Genomic DNA, 19,006 nt, shown 5'->3' on the forward strand with positions numbered 1-19,006 from the left:
ACTGTGAGATTATTGCAATAGTCTGACAAAAGTGAAAAATGTAAATTTCCAATTTCAACCAAACATGCTAGAAATGCTCCAATTGAGCTAATTAGCTTATTGTGAGAATATTACAAACGTCAGACAACACTGAAAAATGTAAATTTCCAATTTCAACCGAAGATGCTAGAAATGCTCCAATTGAGCTAATTAGCTTATTGTGAGAATAGTGCAATTGTCTGACAAAAGTGAAAAATGTAAATTTCCAATTTCAACCAAACGTGCTAGAAATGCTCCAATTGAGCTAATTAGCTTATTGTGAGAATATTACAAACGTCTGACAAAAGTGAAAAATTTAAATCTCCATTTTCAACGAAACATGCTAGAAATGCTCCAATTGAGCTAATTAGCTTATTGCGAGAATATTGCAATTGTTTGACAAAAGTGAAAAATGTAAATTTCCAATTTCAACCAAACATGCTAGAAATGCTCCAATTGAGCTAATTAGCTTATTGTGAGAATATTACAAACATCTGACAAAAGTGAAAAATGTAAATTTCCAATTTCAACCAAACATGCTAGAAATGCTCCAATTGAGCTAATTAGCTTATTGTGAGAATATTACAAACGTCTAACAAAATTGAAAAATGTAAATTTCCAATTTCAACCAAACATGCTAGAAATGCTCCAATTGAGCTAATTAGCTTATTGTGAGAATATTGCAATTGTCTGACAAAAGTGAAAAAAGTAAATTTCCAATTTCAACCAAACATGCTAGAAATGCTCAAATTGCGCAAATAAGCCTACTGTAAGAATTTTACAAACGTCTGACAAAACTGAAAAATGTAAATTTCCAATTTCAACCAAACATGCTAGAAATGCTCCAATTGAGCTAATTAGCTTATTGTGAGAATATTACAAACGTCTGAAAACACTGAAAAATGTAAATTTCTAATTTCAACCAAACATGCTAGAAATGCTCCAAATGAGCTAATTAGCTTATTGAGAGAATATTGCAATTGTCTGACAAAAGTGAAAAAAGTAAATTTCCAATTTCAACCAAACATGCTAGAAATGCTCCAATTGAGCTAATTAGCTTATTGTGAGAATATTACAAACGTCTGACAAAAGTGAAAAATGTAAATTTCCAATTTCAACCAAACATGCTAGAAATGCTCCAATTGAGCTAATTAGCTTATTGTGAGAATATTGCAATTGTCTGACAAAAGTGAAAAATGTAAATTTCCAATTTCAACCAAACATGCTAGAAATGCTCCAATTGAGCTAATTAGCTTATTGTGAGAATATTACAAACGTCTGACAACACTGAAAAATGTAAATTTCCAATTTCAACCGAAGATGCTAGAAATGCTCCAATTGAGCTAATTAGCTTATTGTGTGAATATTGCAATTGTCTGACAAAAGTGAAAAAAGTAAATTTCCAAATTCAACCAAACATGCTAGAAATGCTCAAATTGCGCAAATAAGCCTACTGTAAGAATTTTACAAACGTCTGACAAAACTGAAAAATGTAAATTTCCAATTTCAACCAAACATGCTAAAAATGCTCCAATTGAGCTAATTAGCTTATTGTGAGAATATTACAAACGTCTGACAAAAGTGAAAAATGTAAATTTCAAATTTCAACCAAACATGCTAGAAATGCTCCAATTGAGCTAATTAGCTTATGGTGAGAATATTACAAACGTCTAACAAAATTGAAAAATGTAATTTTCCAATTTCAACCAAACATGCTAGAAATGCTCCAATTGAGCTAATTAGCTTATTGTGAGAATATTGCAATTGTCTGACAAAAGTGAAAAAAGTAAATTTCCAAATTCAACCAAACATGCTAGAAATGCTCAAATTGAGCAAATAAGCCTACTGTAAGAATTTTACAAACGTCTGACAAAACTGAAAAATGTAAATTTCCAATTTCAACCAAACATGCTAAAAATGCTCCAATTGAGCTAATTAGCTTATTGTGAGAATATTACAAACGTCTGACAAAAGTGAAAAATGTAAATTTCAAATTTCAACCAAACATGCTAGAAATGCTCCAATTGAGCTAATTAGCTTATTGTGAGAATATTACAAACGTCTGACAACACTGAAAAATGTAAATTTCCAATTTCAACCGAAGATGCTAGAAATGCTCCAATTGAGCTAATTAGCTTATTGTGAGAATATTACAAACGTCTGACAACACTGAAAAATGTAAATTTCTAATTTCAATCAAACATGCTAGAAATGCTCCAAATGAGCTAATTAGCTTATTGAGAGAATATTGCAATTGTCTGACAAAAGTGAAAAATGTAAATTTCCAATTTCAACCAAACATGCTAGAAATGCTCCAATTGAGCTAATTAGCTTATTGTGAGAATATTGCAATTGTCTGACAAAAGTGAAAAATGTAAATTTTAATTTCAACCAAACATGCTAAAATTGCTCCAATTGAACTAATTAGCTTACTGTGAGATTATTGCAATTGTCTGACAAAAGTGAAAAATGTAAATTTCCAATTTCAACCAAACATGCTAGAAATGCTCCAATTGAGCTAATTAGCTTATTGTGAGAATATTACAAACGTCTGACAACACTGGAAAATGTAAAATTCCAATTTCAACCGAAGATGCTAGAAATGCTCCAATTGAGCTAATTAGCTTATTGTGAGAATAGTGCAATTGTCTGACAAAAGTGAAAAATGTAAATTTCCAATTTCAACCAAACATGCTAGAAATGCTCCAATTGAGCTAATTAGCTTATTGAGAGAATATTACAAACGTCTGACAAAAGTGAAAAATGTAAATTTCCAATTTCAACCAAACGTGCTAGAAATGCTCCAATTGAGCTAATTAGCTTATTGTGAGAATATTACAAACGTCTGACAAAAGTGAAAAATGTAAAATTCCAATTTCAACCAAACGTGCTAGAAATGCTCCAATTGAGCTAATTAGCTTATTGTGAGAATATTACAAACGTCTGACAAAAGTGAAAAATGTAAATTTCCAATTTCAACGAAACATGCTAGAAATGCTCCAATTGAGCTAATTAGCTTATTGAGAGAATATTGCAATTGTTTGACAAAAGTGAAAAATGTAAATTTCCAATTTCAACGAAACATGCTAGAAATGCTCCAATTGAGCTAATTAGCTTATTGTGAGAATATAACAAACGTCTGACAAAAGTGAAAAATGTAAATTTGCAATTTCAACCAAACATGCTAGAAATGCTCCAATTGAGCTAATTAGCTTATTGTGAGAATATTACAAACGTCTAACAAAATTGAAAAATGTAAATTTCCAATTTCAACCAAACATGCTAGAAATGCTCTAATTGAGCTAATTAGCTTATTGTGAGAATATTGCAATTGTCTGACAGAAGTGAAAAATGTAAATTTGCAATTTCAACCAAACATGCTAGAAATGCTCAAATTTAGCTAATTAGCTTATTGTGAGAATATTATAAACGTCTGACAACACTGAAAAATGTAAATTTCCAATTTCAACCAAACATGCTAGAAATGCTCCAATTGAGCTAATTAGCTTATTGTGAGAATATTGCAATTGTCTGACAAAAGTGAAAAAAGTAAATTTCCAATTTCAACCAAACATGCTAGAAATGCTCCAATTGAGCTAATTAGCTTATTGTGAGAATATTACAAACGTCTGACAAAAGTGAAAAATGTAAATTTCCAATTTCAACCAAACATGCTAGAAATGCTCCAATTGAGCTAATTAGCTTATTGCGAGAATATTACAAACGTCTAACGAAATTGAAAAATGTAAATTTCCAATTTCAACCAAACATGCTAGAAATGCTCCAATTGAGCTAATTAGCTTATTGTGAGAATATTGCAATTGTCTGACAGAAGTGAAAAATGTAAATTTGCAATTTCAACCAAACATGCTAGAAATGCTCCAATTTAGCTAATTAGCTTATTGTGAGAATATTACAAACGTCTGACAACACTGAAAAATGTAAATTTCCAATTTCAACCAAACATGCTAGAAATGCTCCAATTGAGCTAATTAGCTTATTGTGAGAATATTGCAATTGTCTGACAAAAGTGAAAAAAGTAAATTTCCAATTTCAACCAAACATGCTAGAAATGCTCAAATTGCGCAAATAAGCCTACTGTAAGAATTTTACAAACGTCTGACAAAACTGAAAAATGTAAATTTCCAATATCAACCAAACATGCTAAAAATGCTCCAATTGAGCTAATTAGCTTATTGTGAGAATATTACAAACGTCTGAAAACACTGAAAAATGTAAATTTCTAATTTCAACCAAACATGCTAGAAATGCTCCAAATGAGCTAATTAGCTTATTGAGAGAATATTGCAATTGTCTGACAAAAGTGAAAAAAGTAAATTTCCAATTTCAACCAAACATGCTAGAAATGCTCCAATTGAGCTAATTAGCTTATTGTGAGAATATTACAAACGTCTGACAAAAGTGAAAAATGTAAATTTCCAATTTCAACCAAACATGCTAGAAATGCTCCAATTGAGCTAATTAGCTTATTGTGAGAATATTGCAATTGTCTGACAAAAGTGAAAAATGTAAATTTTAATTTCAACCAAACATGCTAAAATTGCTCCAATTGAACTAATTAGCTTACTGTGAGATTATTGCAATTGTCTGACAAAAGTGAAAAATGTAAATTTCCAATTTCAACCAAACATGCTAGAAATGCTCCAATTGAGCTAATTAGCTTATTGTGAGAATATTACAAACGTCTGACAACACTGGAAAATGTAAATTTCCAATTTCAACCAAACATGCTAGAAATGCTCCAATTGAGCTAATTAGCTTATTGTGAGAATAGTGCAATTGTCTGACAAAAGTGAAAAATGTAAATTTCCAATTTCAACCAAACATGCTAGAAATGCTCCAATTGAGCTAATTAGCTTATTGAGAGAATATTACAAACGTCTGACAAAAGTGAAAAATGTAAATTTCCAATTTCAACCAAACGTGCTAGAAATGCTCCAATTGAGCTAATTAGCTTATTGTGAGAATATTACAAACGTCTGACAAAAGTGAAAAATGTAAATTTCCAATTTCAACCAAACGTGCTAGAAATGCTCCAATTGAGCTAATTAGCTTATTGTGAGAATATTACAAACGTCTGACAAAAGTGAAAAATGTAAATTTCCAATTTCAACGAAACATGCTAGAAATGCTCCAATTGAGCTAATTAGCTTATTGAGAGAATATTGCAATTGTTTGACAAAAGTGAAAAATGTAAATTTCCAATTTCAACGAAACATGCTAGAAATGCTCCAATTGACCTAATTAGCTTATTGTGAGAATATAACAAACGTCTGACAAAAGTGAAAAATGTAAATTTGCAATTTCAACCAAACATGCTAGAAATGCTCCAATTGAGCTAATTAGCTTATTGTGAGAATATTACAAACGTCTAACAAAATTGAAAAATGTAAATTTCCAATTTCAACCAAACATGCTAGAAATGCTCTAATTGAGCTAATTAGCTTATTGTGAGAATATTGCAATTGTCTGACAGAAGTGAAAAATGTAAATTTGCAATTTCAACCAAACATGCTAGAAATGCTCAAATTTAGCTAATTAGCTCATTGTGAGAATATTATAAACGTCTGACAACACTGAAAAATGTAAATTTCCAATTTCAACCAAACATGCTAGAAATGCTCCAATTGAGCTAATTAGCTTATTGTGAGAATATTGCAATTGTCTGACAAAAGTGAAAAAAGTAAATTTCCAATTTCAACCAAACATGCTAGAAATGCTCCAATTGAGCTAATTAGCTTATTGTGAGAATATTACAATAGTCTGACAAAAGTGAAAAATGTAAATTTCCAATTTCAACCAAACATGCTAGAAATGCTCCAATTGAGCTAATTAGCTTATTGCGAGAATATTACAAACGTCTAACGAAATTGAAAAATGTAAATTTCCAATTTCAACCAAACATGCTAGAAATGCTCCAATTGAGCTAATTAGCTTATTGTGAGAATATTGCAATTGTCTGACAGAAGTGAAAAATGTAAATTTGCAATTTCAACCAAACATGCTAGAAATGCTCCAATTTAGCTAATTAGCTTATTGTGAGAATATTACAAACGTCTGACAACACTGAAAAATGTAAATTTCCAATTTCAACCAAACATGCTAGAAATGCTCCAATTGAGCTAATTAGCTTATTGTGAGAATATTGCAATTGTCTGACAAAAGTGAAAAAAGTAAATTTCCAATTTCAACCAAACATGTTAGAAATGCTCAAATTGCGCAAATAAGCCTACTGTAAGAATTTTACAAACGTCTGACAAAACTGAAAAATGTAAATTTCCAATATCAACCAAACATGCTAAAAATGCTCCAATTGAGCTAATTAGCTTATTGTGAGAATATTACAAACGTCTGAAAACACTGAAAAATGTAAATTTCTAATTTCAACCAAACATGCTAGAAATGCTCCAAATGAGCTAATTAGCTTATTGAGAGAATATTGCAATTGTCTGACAAAAGTGAAAAAAGTAAATTTCCAATTTCAACCAAACATGCTAGAAATGCTCCAATTGAGCTAATTAGCTTATTGTGAGAATATTACAAACGTCTGACAAAAGTGAAAAATGTAAATTTCCAATTTCAACCAAACATGCTAGAAATGCTCCAATTGAGCTAATTAGCTTATTGTGAGAATATTGCAATTGTCTGACAAAAGTGAAAAATGTAAATTTCCAATTTCAACCAAACATGCTAGAAATGCTCCAATTGAGCTAATTAGCTTATTGTGAGAATATTACAAACGTCTGACAACACTGAAAAATGTAAATTTCCAATTTCAACCGAAGATGCTAGAAATGCTCCAATTGAGCTAATTAGCTTATTGTGAGAATATTGCAATTGTCTGACAAAAGTGAAAAAAGTAAATTTCCAAATTCAACCAAACATCCTAGAAATGCTCAAATTGCGCAAATAAGCCTACTGTAAGAATTTTACAAACGTCTGACAAAACTGAAAAATGTAAATTTCCAATTTCAACCAAACATGCTAAAAATGCTCCAATTGAGCTAATTAGCTTATTGTGAGAATATTACAAACATCTAACAAAATTGAAAAATGTAAACTTCCAATTTCAACCAAACATGCTAGAAATGCTCCAATTGAGCTAATTAGCTTATTGTGAGAATATTGCAATTGTCTGACAAAAGTGAAAAAAGTAAATTTCCAAATTCAACCAAACATGCTAGAAATGCTCAAATTGAGCAAATAAGCCTACTGTAAGAATTTTACAAACGTCTGACAAAACTGAAAAATGTAAATTTCTAATTTCAACCAAACATGCTAGAAATGCTCCAAATGAGCTAATTAGCTTATTGAGAGAATATTGCAATTGTCTGACAAAAGTGAAAAATGTAAATTTCCAATTTCAACCAAACATGCTAGAAATGCTCCAATTGAGCTAATTAGCTTATTGTGAGAATATTGCAATTGTCTGACAAAAGTGAAAAATGTAAATTTCCAATTTCAACCAAACATGCTAAAATTGCTCCAATTGAACTAATTAGCTTACTGTGAGATTATTGCAATTGTCTGACAAAAGTGAAAAATGTAAATTTCCAATTTCAACCAAACATGCTAGAAATGCTCCAATTGAGCTAATTAGCTTATTGTGAGAATATTACAAACGTCTGACAACACTGAAAAATGTAAATTTCCAATTTCAACCGAAGATGCTAGAAATGCTCCAATTGAGCTAATTAGCTTATTGTGAGAATAGTGCAATTGTCTGACAAAAGTGAAAAATGTAAATTTCCAATTTCAACCAAACATGCTAGAAATGCTCCAATTGAGCTAATTAGCTTATTGAGAGAATATTACAAACGTCTGACAAAAGTGAAAAATGTAAATTTCCAATTTCAACCAAACGTGCTAGAAATGCTCCAATTGAGCTAATTAGCTTATTGTGAGAATATTACAAACGTCTGACAAAAGTGAAAAATGTAAATTTCCAATTTCAACCAAACGTGCTAGAAATGCTCCAATTGAGCTAATTAGCTTATTGTGAGAATATTACAAACGTCTGACAAAAGTGAAAAATGTAAATTTTCAATTTCAACGAAACATGCTAGAAATGCTCCAATTGAGCTAATTAGCTTATTGAGAGAATATTACAAACGTCTAACAAAATTGAAAAATGTAAATTTCCAATTTCAACCAAACATGCTAGAAATGCTCTAATTGAGCTAATTAGCTTATTGTGAGAATATTGCAATTGTCTGACAGAAGTGAAAAATGTAAATTTGCAATTTCAACCAAACATGCTAGAAATGCTCCAATTTAGCTAATTAGCTTATTGTGAGAATATTACAAACGTCTGACAACACTGAAAAATGTAAATTTCCAATTTCAACCAAACATGCTAGAAATGCTCCAATTGAGCTAATTAGCTTATTGTGAGAATATTGCAATTGTCTGACAAAAGTGAAAAAAGTAAATTTCCAATTTCAACCAAACATGCTAGAAATGCTCCAATTGAGCTAATTAGCTTATTGTGAGAATATTACAAACGTCTGACAAAAGTGAAAAATGTAAATTTCCAATTTCAACCAAACATGCTAGAAATGCTCCAATTGAGCTAATTAGCTTATTGTGAGAATATTACCAACGTCTAACAAAATTGAAAAATGTAAATTTCCAATTTCAACCAAACATGCTAGAAATGCTCCAATTGAGCTAATTAGCTTATTGTGAGAATATTGCAATTGTCTGACAGAAGTGAAAAATGTAAATTTGCAATTTCAACCAAACATGCTAGAAATGCTCAAATTTAGCTAATTAGCTTATTGTGAGAATATTACAAACGTCTGACAACACTGAAAATTGTAAATTTTCAATTTCAACCAAACATGCTAGAAATGCTCCAATTGAGCTAATTAGCTTATTGTGAGAATATTGCAATTGTCTGACAAAAGTGAAAAAAGTAAATTTCCAATTTCAACCAAACATGCTAGAAATGCTCAAATTGCGCAAATAAGCCTACTGTAAGAATTTTACAAACGTCTGACAAAACTGAAAAATGTAAATTTCCAATTTCAACCAAACGTGCTAGAAATGCTCCAATTGAGCTAATTAGCTTATTGTGAGAATATTACAAACGTCTGACAAAAGTGAAAAATGTAAATTTCCAATTTCAACGAAACATGCTAGAAATGCTCCAATTGAGCTAATTAGCTTATTGAGAGAATATTACAAACGTCTAACAAAATTGAAAAATGTAAATTTCCAATTTCAACCAAACATGCTAAAAATGCTCCAATTGAGCTAATTAGCTTATTGTGAGAATATTACAAACGTCTGACAAAAGTGAAAAATGTAAATTTCAAATTTCAACCAAACATGCTAGAAATGCTCCAATTGAGCTAATTAGCTTATTGTGAGAATATTACAAACATCTAACAAAATTGAAAAATGTAAATTTCCAATTTCAACCAAACATGCTAGAAATGCTCCAATTGAGCTAATTAGCTTATTGTGAGAATATTGCAATTGTCTGACAAAAGTTAAAAAAGTAAATTTCCAAATTCAACCAAACATGCTAGAAATGCTCAAATTGAGCAAATAAGCCTACTGTAAGAATTTTACAAACGTCTGACAAAACTGAAAAATGTAAATTTCTAATTTCAACCAAACATGCTAGAAATGCTCCAAATGAGCTAATTAGCTTATTGAGAGAATATTGCAATTGTCTGACAAAAGTGAAAAATGTAAATTTCCAATTTCAACCAAACATGCTAGAAATGCTCCAATTGAGCTAATTAGCTTATTGTGAGAATATTACAAACGTCTGACAAAAGTGAAAAATGTAAATTTCCAATTTCAACGAAACATGCTAGAAATGCTCCAATTGAGCTAATTAGCTTATTGAGAGAATATTACAAACGTCTAACAAAATTGAAAAATGTAAATTTCCAATTTCAACCAAACATGCTAAAAATGCTCCAATTGAGCTAATTAGCTTATTGTGAGAATATTACAAACGTCTGACAAAAGTGAAAAATGTAAATTTCAAATTTCAACCAAACATGCTAGAAATGCTCCAATTGAGCTAATTAGCTTATTGTGAGAATATTACAAACATCTAACAAAATTGAAAAATGTAAATTTCCAATTTCAACCAAACATGCTAGAAATGCTCCAATTGAGCTAATTAGCTTATTGTGAGAATATTGCAATTGTCTGACAAAAGTGAAAAAAGTAAATTTCCAAATTCAACCAAACATGCTAGAAATGCTCAAATTGAGCAAATAAGCCTACTGTAAGAATTTTACAAACGTCTGACAAAACTGAAAAATGTAAATTTCTAATTTCAACCAAACATGCTAGAAATGCTCCAAATGAGCTAATTAGCTTATTGAGAGAATATTGCAATTGTCTGACAAAAGTGAAAAATGTAAATTTCCAATTTCAACCAAACATGCTAGAAATGCTCCAATTGAGCTAATTAGCTTATTGTGAGAATATTGCAATTGTCTGACAAAAGTGAAAAATGTAAATTTCCAATTTCAACCAAACATGCTAAAATTGCTCCAATTGAACTAATTAGCTTACTGTGAGATTATTGCAATTGTCTGACAAAAGTGAAAAATGTAAATTTCCAATTTCAACCAAACATGCTAGAAATGCTCCAATTGAGCTAATTAGCTTATTGTGAGAATATTACAAACGTCTGACAACACTGAAAAATGTAAATTTCCAATTTCAACCGAAGATGCTAGAAATGCTCCAATTGAGCTAATTAGCTTATTGTGAGAATAGTGCAATTGTCTGACAAAAGTGAAAAATGTAAATTTCCAATTTCAACCAAACATGCTAGAAATGCTCCAATTGAGCTAATTAGCTTATTGAGAGAATATTACAAACGTCTGACAAAAGTGAAAAATGTAAATTTCCAATTTCAACCAAACGTGCTAGAAATGCTCCAATTGAGCTAATTAGCTTATTGTGAGAATATTACAAACGTCTGACAAAAGTGAAAAATGTAAATTTCCAATTTCAACCAAACGTGCTAGAAATGCTCCAATTGAGCTAATTAGGTTATTGTGAGAATATTACAAACGTCTGACAAAAGTGAAAAATGTAAATTTCCAATTTCAACGAAACATGCTAGAAATGCTCCAATTGAGCTAATTAGCTTATTGAGAGAATATTACAAACGTCTAACAAAATTGAAAAATGTAAATTTCCAATTTCAACCAAACATGCTAGAAATGCTCTAATTGAGCTAATTAGCTTATTGTGAGAATATTGCAATTGTCTGACAGAAGTGAAAAATGTAAATTTGCAATTTCAACCAAACATGCTAGAAATGCTCCAATTTAGCTAATTAGCTTATTGTGAGAATATTACAAACGTCTGACAACACTGAAAAATGTAAATTTCCAATTTCAACCAAACATGCTAGAAATGCTCCAATTGAGCTAATTAGCTTATTGTGAGAATATTGCAATTGTCTGAAAAAGTGAAAAAAGTAAATTTCCAATTTCAACCAAACATGCTAGAAATGCTCCAATTGAGCTAATTAGCTTATTGTGAGAATATTACAAACGTCTGACAAAAGTGAAAAATGTAAATTTCCAATTTCAACCAAACATGCTAGAAATGCTCCAATTGAGCTAATTAGCTTATTGTGAGAATATTACAAACGTCTAACAAAATTGAAAAATGTAAATTTCCAATTTCAACCAAACATGCTAGAAATGCTCCAATTGAGCTAATTAGCTTATTGTGAGAATATTGCAATTGTCTGACAGAAGTGAAAAATGTAAATTTGCAATTTCAACCAAACATGCTAGAAACGCTCCAATTTAGCTAATTAGCTTATTGTGAGAATATTACAAACGTCTGACAACACTGAAAAATGTAAATTTCCAATTTCAACCAAACATGCTAGAAATGCTCCAATTGAGCTAATTAGCTTATTGTGAGAATATTGCAATTGTCTGACAAAAGTGAAAAAAGTAAATTTCCAATTTCAACCAAACATGCTAGAAATGCTCAAATTGCGCAAATAAGCCTACTGTAAGAATTTTACAAACGTCTGACAAAACTGAAAAATGTAAATTTCCAATTTCAACCAAACATGCTAAAAATGCTCCAATTGAGCTAATTAGCTTATTGTGAGAATATTACAAACGTCTGACAAAAGTGAAAAATGTAAATTTCAAATTTCAACCAAACATGCTAGAAATGCTCCAATTGAGCTAATTAGCTTATTGTGAGAATATTACAAACGTCTAACAAAATTGAAAAATGTAAATTTCCAATTTCAACCAAACATGCTAGAAATGCTCCAATTGAGCTAATTAGCTTATTGTGAGAATATTGCAATTGTCTGACAAAAGTGAAAAAAGTAAATTTCCAAATTCAACCAAACATGCTAGAAATGCTCAAATTGCGCAAATAAGCCTACTGTAAGAATTTTACAAACGTCTGACAAAACTGAAAAATGTAAATTTCCAATTTCAACCAAACATGCTAGAAATGCTCCAATTGAGCTAATTAGCTTATTGTGAGAATATTGCAATTGTCTGACAGAAGTGAAAAATGTAAATTTGCAATTTCAACCAAACATGCTAGAAACGCTCCAATTTAGCTAATTAGCTTATTGTGAGAATATTACAAACGTCTGACAACACTGAAAAATGTAAATTTCCAATTTCAACCAAACATGCTAGAAATGCTCCAATTGAGCTAATTAGCTTATTGTGAGAATATTGCAATTGTCTGACAAAAGTGAAAAAAGTAAATTTCCAATTTCAACCAAACATGCTAGAAATGCTCAAATTGCGCAAATAAGCCTACTGTAAGAATTTTACAAACGTCTGACAAAACTGAAAAATGTAAATTTCCAATTTCAACCAAACATGCTAAAAATGCTCCAATTGAGCTAATTAGCTTATTGTGAGAATATTACAAACGTCTGACAAAAGTGAAAAATGTAAATTTCAAATTTCAACCAAACATGCTAGAAATGCTCCAATTGAGCTAATTAGCTTATTGTGAGAATATTACAAACGTCTAACAAAATTGAAAAATGTAAATTTCCAATTTCAACCAAACATGCTAGAAATGCTCCAATTGAGCTAATTAGCTTATTGTGAGAATATTGCAATTGTCTGACAAAAGTGAAAAAAGTAAATTTCCAAATTCAACCAAACATGCTAGAAATGCTCAAATTGCGCAAATAAGCCTACTGTAAGAATTTTACAAACGTCTGACAAAACTGAAAAATGTAAATTTCCAATTTCAACCAAACATGCTAAAAATGCTCCAGTTGAGCTAATTAGCTTATTGTGAGAATATTACAAACGTCTGACAAAAGTGAAAAATGTAAATTTCAAATTTCAACCAAACATGCTAGAAATGCTCCAATTGAGCTAATTAGCTTATTGTGAGAATATTACAAACGTCTGACAACACTGAAAAATGTAAATTTCCAATTTCAACCGAAGATGCTAGAAATGCTCCAATTGAGCTAATTAGCTTATTGTGAGAATATTACAAACGTCTGACAAAAGTGAAAAATGTAAATTTCAAATTTCAACCAAACATGCTAGAAATGCTCCAATTGAGCTAATTAGCTTATTGTGAGAATATTACAAACGTCTAACAAAATTGAAAAATGTAAATTTCCAATTTCAACCAAACATGCTAGAAATGCTCCAATTGAGCTAATTAGCTTATTGTGAGAATATTGCAATTGTCTGACAAAAGTGAAAAAAGTAAATTTCCACATTCAACCAAACATGCTAGAAATGCTCCAATTGAGCTAATTAGCTTATTGTGAGAATATTACAAACGTCTGACAACACTGAAAAATGTAAATTTTAATTTCAACCAAACATGCTAGAAATGCTCCAAATGAGCTAATTAGCTTATTGAGAGAATATTGCAATTGTCTGACAAAAGTGAAAAATGTAAATTTCCAATTTCAACCAAACATGCTAGAAATGCTCCAATTGAGCTAATTAGCTTATTGTGAGAATATTGCAATTGTCTGACAAAAGTGAAAAATGTAAATTTCCAATTTCAACCAAACATGCTAAAATTGCTCCAATTGAACTAATTAGCTTACTGTGAGATTATTGCAATTGTCTGACAAAAGTGAAAAATGTTAATTTCCAATTTCAACCAAACATGCTAGAAATGCTCCAATTGAGCTAATTAGCTTATTGTGAGAATATTACAAACGTCTGACAACACTGAAAAATGTAAATTTCCAATTTCAACCGAAGATGCTAGAAATGCTCCAATTGAGCTAATTAGCTTATTGAGAGAATATTGCAATTGTTTGACAAAAGTGAAAAATGTAAATTTCCAATTTCAACCAAACATGCTAGAAATGCTCCAATTGAGCTAATTAGCTTATTGAGAAAATATTGCAATTGTTTGACAAAAGTGAAAAATGTAAATTTCAAATTTCAACCAAACGTGCTAGAAATGCTCCAATTGAGCTAATTAGCTTATTGTGGGAATATTACAAACGTCTGACAAAAGTGAAAAATGTAAATTTCCAATTTCAACCGAACATGCTAGAAATGCTCCAATTGAGCTAATTAGCTTATTGTGAGAATATTGCAATTGTCTGACAAAAGTGAAAAATGTAAACTTCCAATTTCAACCAAACATGCTAGAAATGCTCCAATTGAGCTAATTAGCTTATTGTGAGAATATTACAAACGTCTAACAAAATTGAAAAATGTAAATTTCCAATTTCAACCAAACATGCTAGAAATGCTCCAATTGAGCTAATTAGCTTATTGTGAGAATATTGCAATTGTCTGACAGAAGTGAAAAATGTAAATTTGCAATTTCAACCAAACATGCTAGAAATGCTCCAATTTAGCTAATTAGCTTATTGTGAGAATATTACAAACGTCTGACAACACTGAAAAATGTAAATTTCCAATTTCAACCAAACATGCTAGAAATGCTCCAATTGAGCTAATTAGCTTATTGTGAGAATATTGCAATTGTCTGACAAAAGTGAAAAAAGTAAATTTCCAATTTCAACCAAACATGCTAGAAATGCTCAAATTGCGCAAATAAGCCTACTGTAAGAATTTTACAAACGTCTGACAAAATTGAAAAATGTAAATTTCCAATTTCAACCAAACATGCTAGAAATGCTCCAATTGAGCTAATTAGCTTATTGTGAGAATATTACAAACGTCTGACAAAAGTGAAAAATGTAAATTTCCAATTTCAACCAAACATGCTAGAAATGCTCCAATTGAGCTAATTAGCTTATTGTGAGAATATTGCAATTGTCTGACAAAAGTGAAAAATGTAAATTTCCAATTTCAACCAAACATGCTAGAAATGCTCCAATTGAGCTAATTAGCTTATTGTGAGAATATTACAAACATCTAACAAAATTGAAACATGTAAATTTTCAATTTCAACCAAACATGCTAGAAATGCTCCAATTGAGCTAATTAGCTTATTGTGAGAATATTGCAATTGTCTGACAGAAGTGAAAAATGTAAATTTGCAATTTCAACCAAACATGCTAGAAATGCTCCAATTTAGCTAATTAGCTTATTGTGAGAATATTACAAACGTCTGACAAAAGTGAAAAATGTAAATTTCCAATTTCAACCAAACATGCTAGAAATGCTCCAATTGAGCTAATTAGCTTATTGTGAGAATATTACAAACGTCTGACAAAAGTGAAAAATGTAAATTTCCAATTTCAACCAAACATGCTAGAAATGCTCCAATTGAGCTAATTAGCTTATTGTGAGAATATTACAAACGTCTAACAAAATTGAAAAATGTAAATTTCCAATTTCAACCAAACATGCTAGAAATGCTCCAATTGAGCTAATTAGCTTATTGTGAGAATATTGCAATTGTCTGACAGAAGTGAAAAATGTAAATTTGCAATTTCAACCAAACATGCTAGAAATGCTCCAATTGAGCTAATTAGCTTATTGTGAGAATATTGCAATTGTCTGACAAAAGTGAAAAATTTAAATTTCAAATTTCAACCAAACGTGCTAGAAATGCTGCAATTGAGCTAATTAGCTTATTGTGAGAATATTACAAACGTCTGACAAAAGTGAAAAATGTAAATTTCCAATTTCAACCAAACATGCTAGAAATGCTCCAATTGAGCTAATTAGCTTATTGTGAGAATATTGCAATTGTCTGACAAAAGTGAAAAATGTAAATTTCCAATTTCAACCAAACATGCTAGAAATGCTCCAATTGAGCTAATTAGCTTATTGTGAGAATATTGCAATTGTTTGACAAAAGTGAAAAATGTAAATTTCAAATTTCAACCAAACATGCTAGAAATGCTCCAATTGAGCTAATTAGCTTATTGTGGGAATATTACAAACGTCTGACAAAAGTGAAAAATGTAAATTTCCAATTTCAACCGAACATGCTAGAAATGCTCCAATTGAGCTAATTAGCTTATTGTGAGAATATTGCAATTGTCTGACAAAAGTGAAAAATGTAAACTTCCAATTTCAACCAAACATGCTAGAAATGCTCCAATTGAGCTAATTAGCTTATTGTGAGAATATTACAAACGTCTAACAAAATTGAAAAATGTAAATTTCCAATTTCAACCAAACATGCTAGAAATGCTCCAATTGAGCTAATTAGCTTATTGTGAGAATATTGCAATTGTCTGACAGAAGTGAAAAATGTAAATTTGCAATTTCAACCAAACATGCTAGAAATGCTCCAATTTAGCTAATTAGCTTATTGTGAGAATATTACAAACGTCTGACAACACTGAAAAATGTAAATTTCCAATTTCAACCAAACATGCTAGAAATGCTCCAATTGAGCTAATTAGCTTATTGTGAGAATATTGCAATTGTCTGACAAAAGTGAAAAAAGTAAACTTCCAATTTCAACCAAACATGCTAGAAATGCTCAAATTGCGCAAATAAGCCTACTGTAAGAATTTTACAAACGTCTGACAAAATTGAAAAATGTAAATTTCCAATTTCAACCAAACATGCTAGAAATGCTCCAATTGAGCTAATTAGCTTATTGTGAGAATATTACAAACGTCTGACAAAAGTGAAAAATGTAAATTTCCAATTTCAACCAAACATGCTAGAAATGCTCCAATTGAGCTAATTAGCTTATTGTGAGAATATTGCAATTGTCTGACAAAAGTGAAAAATGTAAATTTCCAATTTCAACCAAACATGCTAGAAATGCTCCAATTGAGCTAATTAGCTTATTGTGAGAATATTACAAACATCTAACAAAATTGAAACATGTAAATTTTCAATTTCAACCAAATATGCTAGAAATGCTCCAATTGAGCTAATTAGCTTATTGTGAGAATATTACAAACGTCTAACAAAATTGAAAAATGTAAATTTCCAATTTCAACCAAACATGCTAGAAATGCTCCAATTGAGCTAATTAGCTTATTGTGAGAATATTGCAATTGTCTGACAGAAGTGAAAAATGTAAATTTGCAATTTCAACCAAACATGCTAGAAATGCTCCAATTTAGCTAATTAGCTTATTGTGAGAATATTACAAACGTCTGACAACACTGAAAAATGTAAATTTCCAATTTCAACCAAACATGCTAGAAATGCTCCAATTGAGCTAATTAGCTTATTGTGAGAATATTGCAATTGTCTGACAAAAGTGAAAAAAGTAAATTTCCAATTTCAACCAAACATGCTAGAAATGCTCAAATTGCGCAAATAAGCCTACTGTAAGAATTTTACAAACGTCTGACAAAATTGAAAAATGTAAATTTCCAATTTCAACCAAACATGCTAGAAATGCTCCAATTGAGCTAATTAGCTTATTGTGAGAATATTACAAACGTCTGACAAAAGTGAAAAATGTAAATTTCCAATTTCAACCAAACATGCTAGAAATGCTCCAATTGAGCTAATTAGCTTATTGTGAGAATATTGCAATTGTCTGACAAAAGTGAAAAATGTAAATTTCCAATTTCAACCAAACATGCTAGAAATGCTCCAATTGAGCTAATTAGCTTATTGTGAGAATATTACAAACATCTAACAAAATTGAAACATGTAAATTTTCAATTTCAACCAAACATGCTAGAAATGCTCCAATTGAGCTAATTAGCTTATTGTGAGAATATTGCAATTGTCTGACAGAAGTGAAAAATGTAAATTTGCAATTTCAACCAAACATGCTAGAAATGCTCCAATTTAGCTAATTAGCTTATTGTGAGAATATTACAAACGTCTGACAAAAGTGAAAAATGTAAATTTCCAATTTCAACCAAACATGCTAGAAATGCTCCAATTGAGCTAATTAGCTTATTGTGAGAATATTGCAATTGTCTGACAAAAGTGAAAAATGTAAAATTCCAATTTCAACCAAACATGCTAGAAATGCTCCAATTGAGCTAATTAGCTTATTGTGAGAATATTGCAATTGTCTGACAAAAGTGAAAAATTTAAATTTCAAATTTCAACCAAACGTGCTAGAAATGCTGCAATTGAGCTAATTAGCTTATTGTGAGAATATTACAAACGTCTGACAAAAGTGAAAAATGTAAATTTCCAATTTCAACCAAACATGCTAGAAATGCTCCAATTGAGCTAATTAGCTTATTGTGAGAATATTACAAACGTCTAACAAAATTGAAAAATGTAAATTTCCAATTTCAACCAAACATGCTAGAAATGCTCCAATTGAGCTAATTAGCTTATTGTGAGAATATTGCAATTGTCTGACAGAAGTGAAAAATGTAAATTTGCAATTTCAACCAAACATGCTAGAAATGCTCCAATTGAGCTAATTAGCTTATTGTGAGAATATTGCAATTGTCTGACAAAAGTGAAAAATTTAAATTTCAAATTTCAACCAAACGTGCTAGAAATGCTGCAATTGAGCTAATTAGCTTATTGTGAGAATATTACAAACGTCTGACAAAAGTGAAAAATGTAAATTTCCAATTTCAACCAAACATGCTAGAAATGCTCCAATTGAGCTAATTAGC

Source organism: Watersipora subatra, unplaced genomic scaffold (genome assembly GCF_963576615.1).
Source record: "Watersipora subatra unplaced genomic scaffold, tzWatSuba1.1 SCAFFOLD_29, whole genome shotgun sequence".
NCBI lineage: Eukaryota > Metazoa > Bryozoa > Gymnolaemata > Cheilostomatida > Watersiporidae > Watersipora > Watersipora subatra.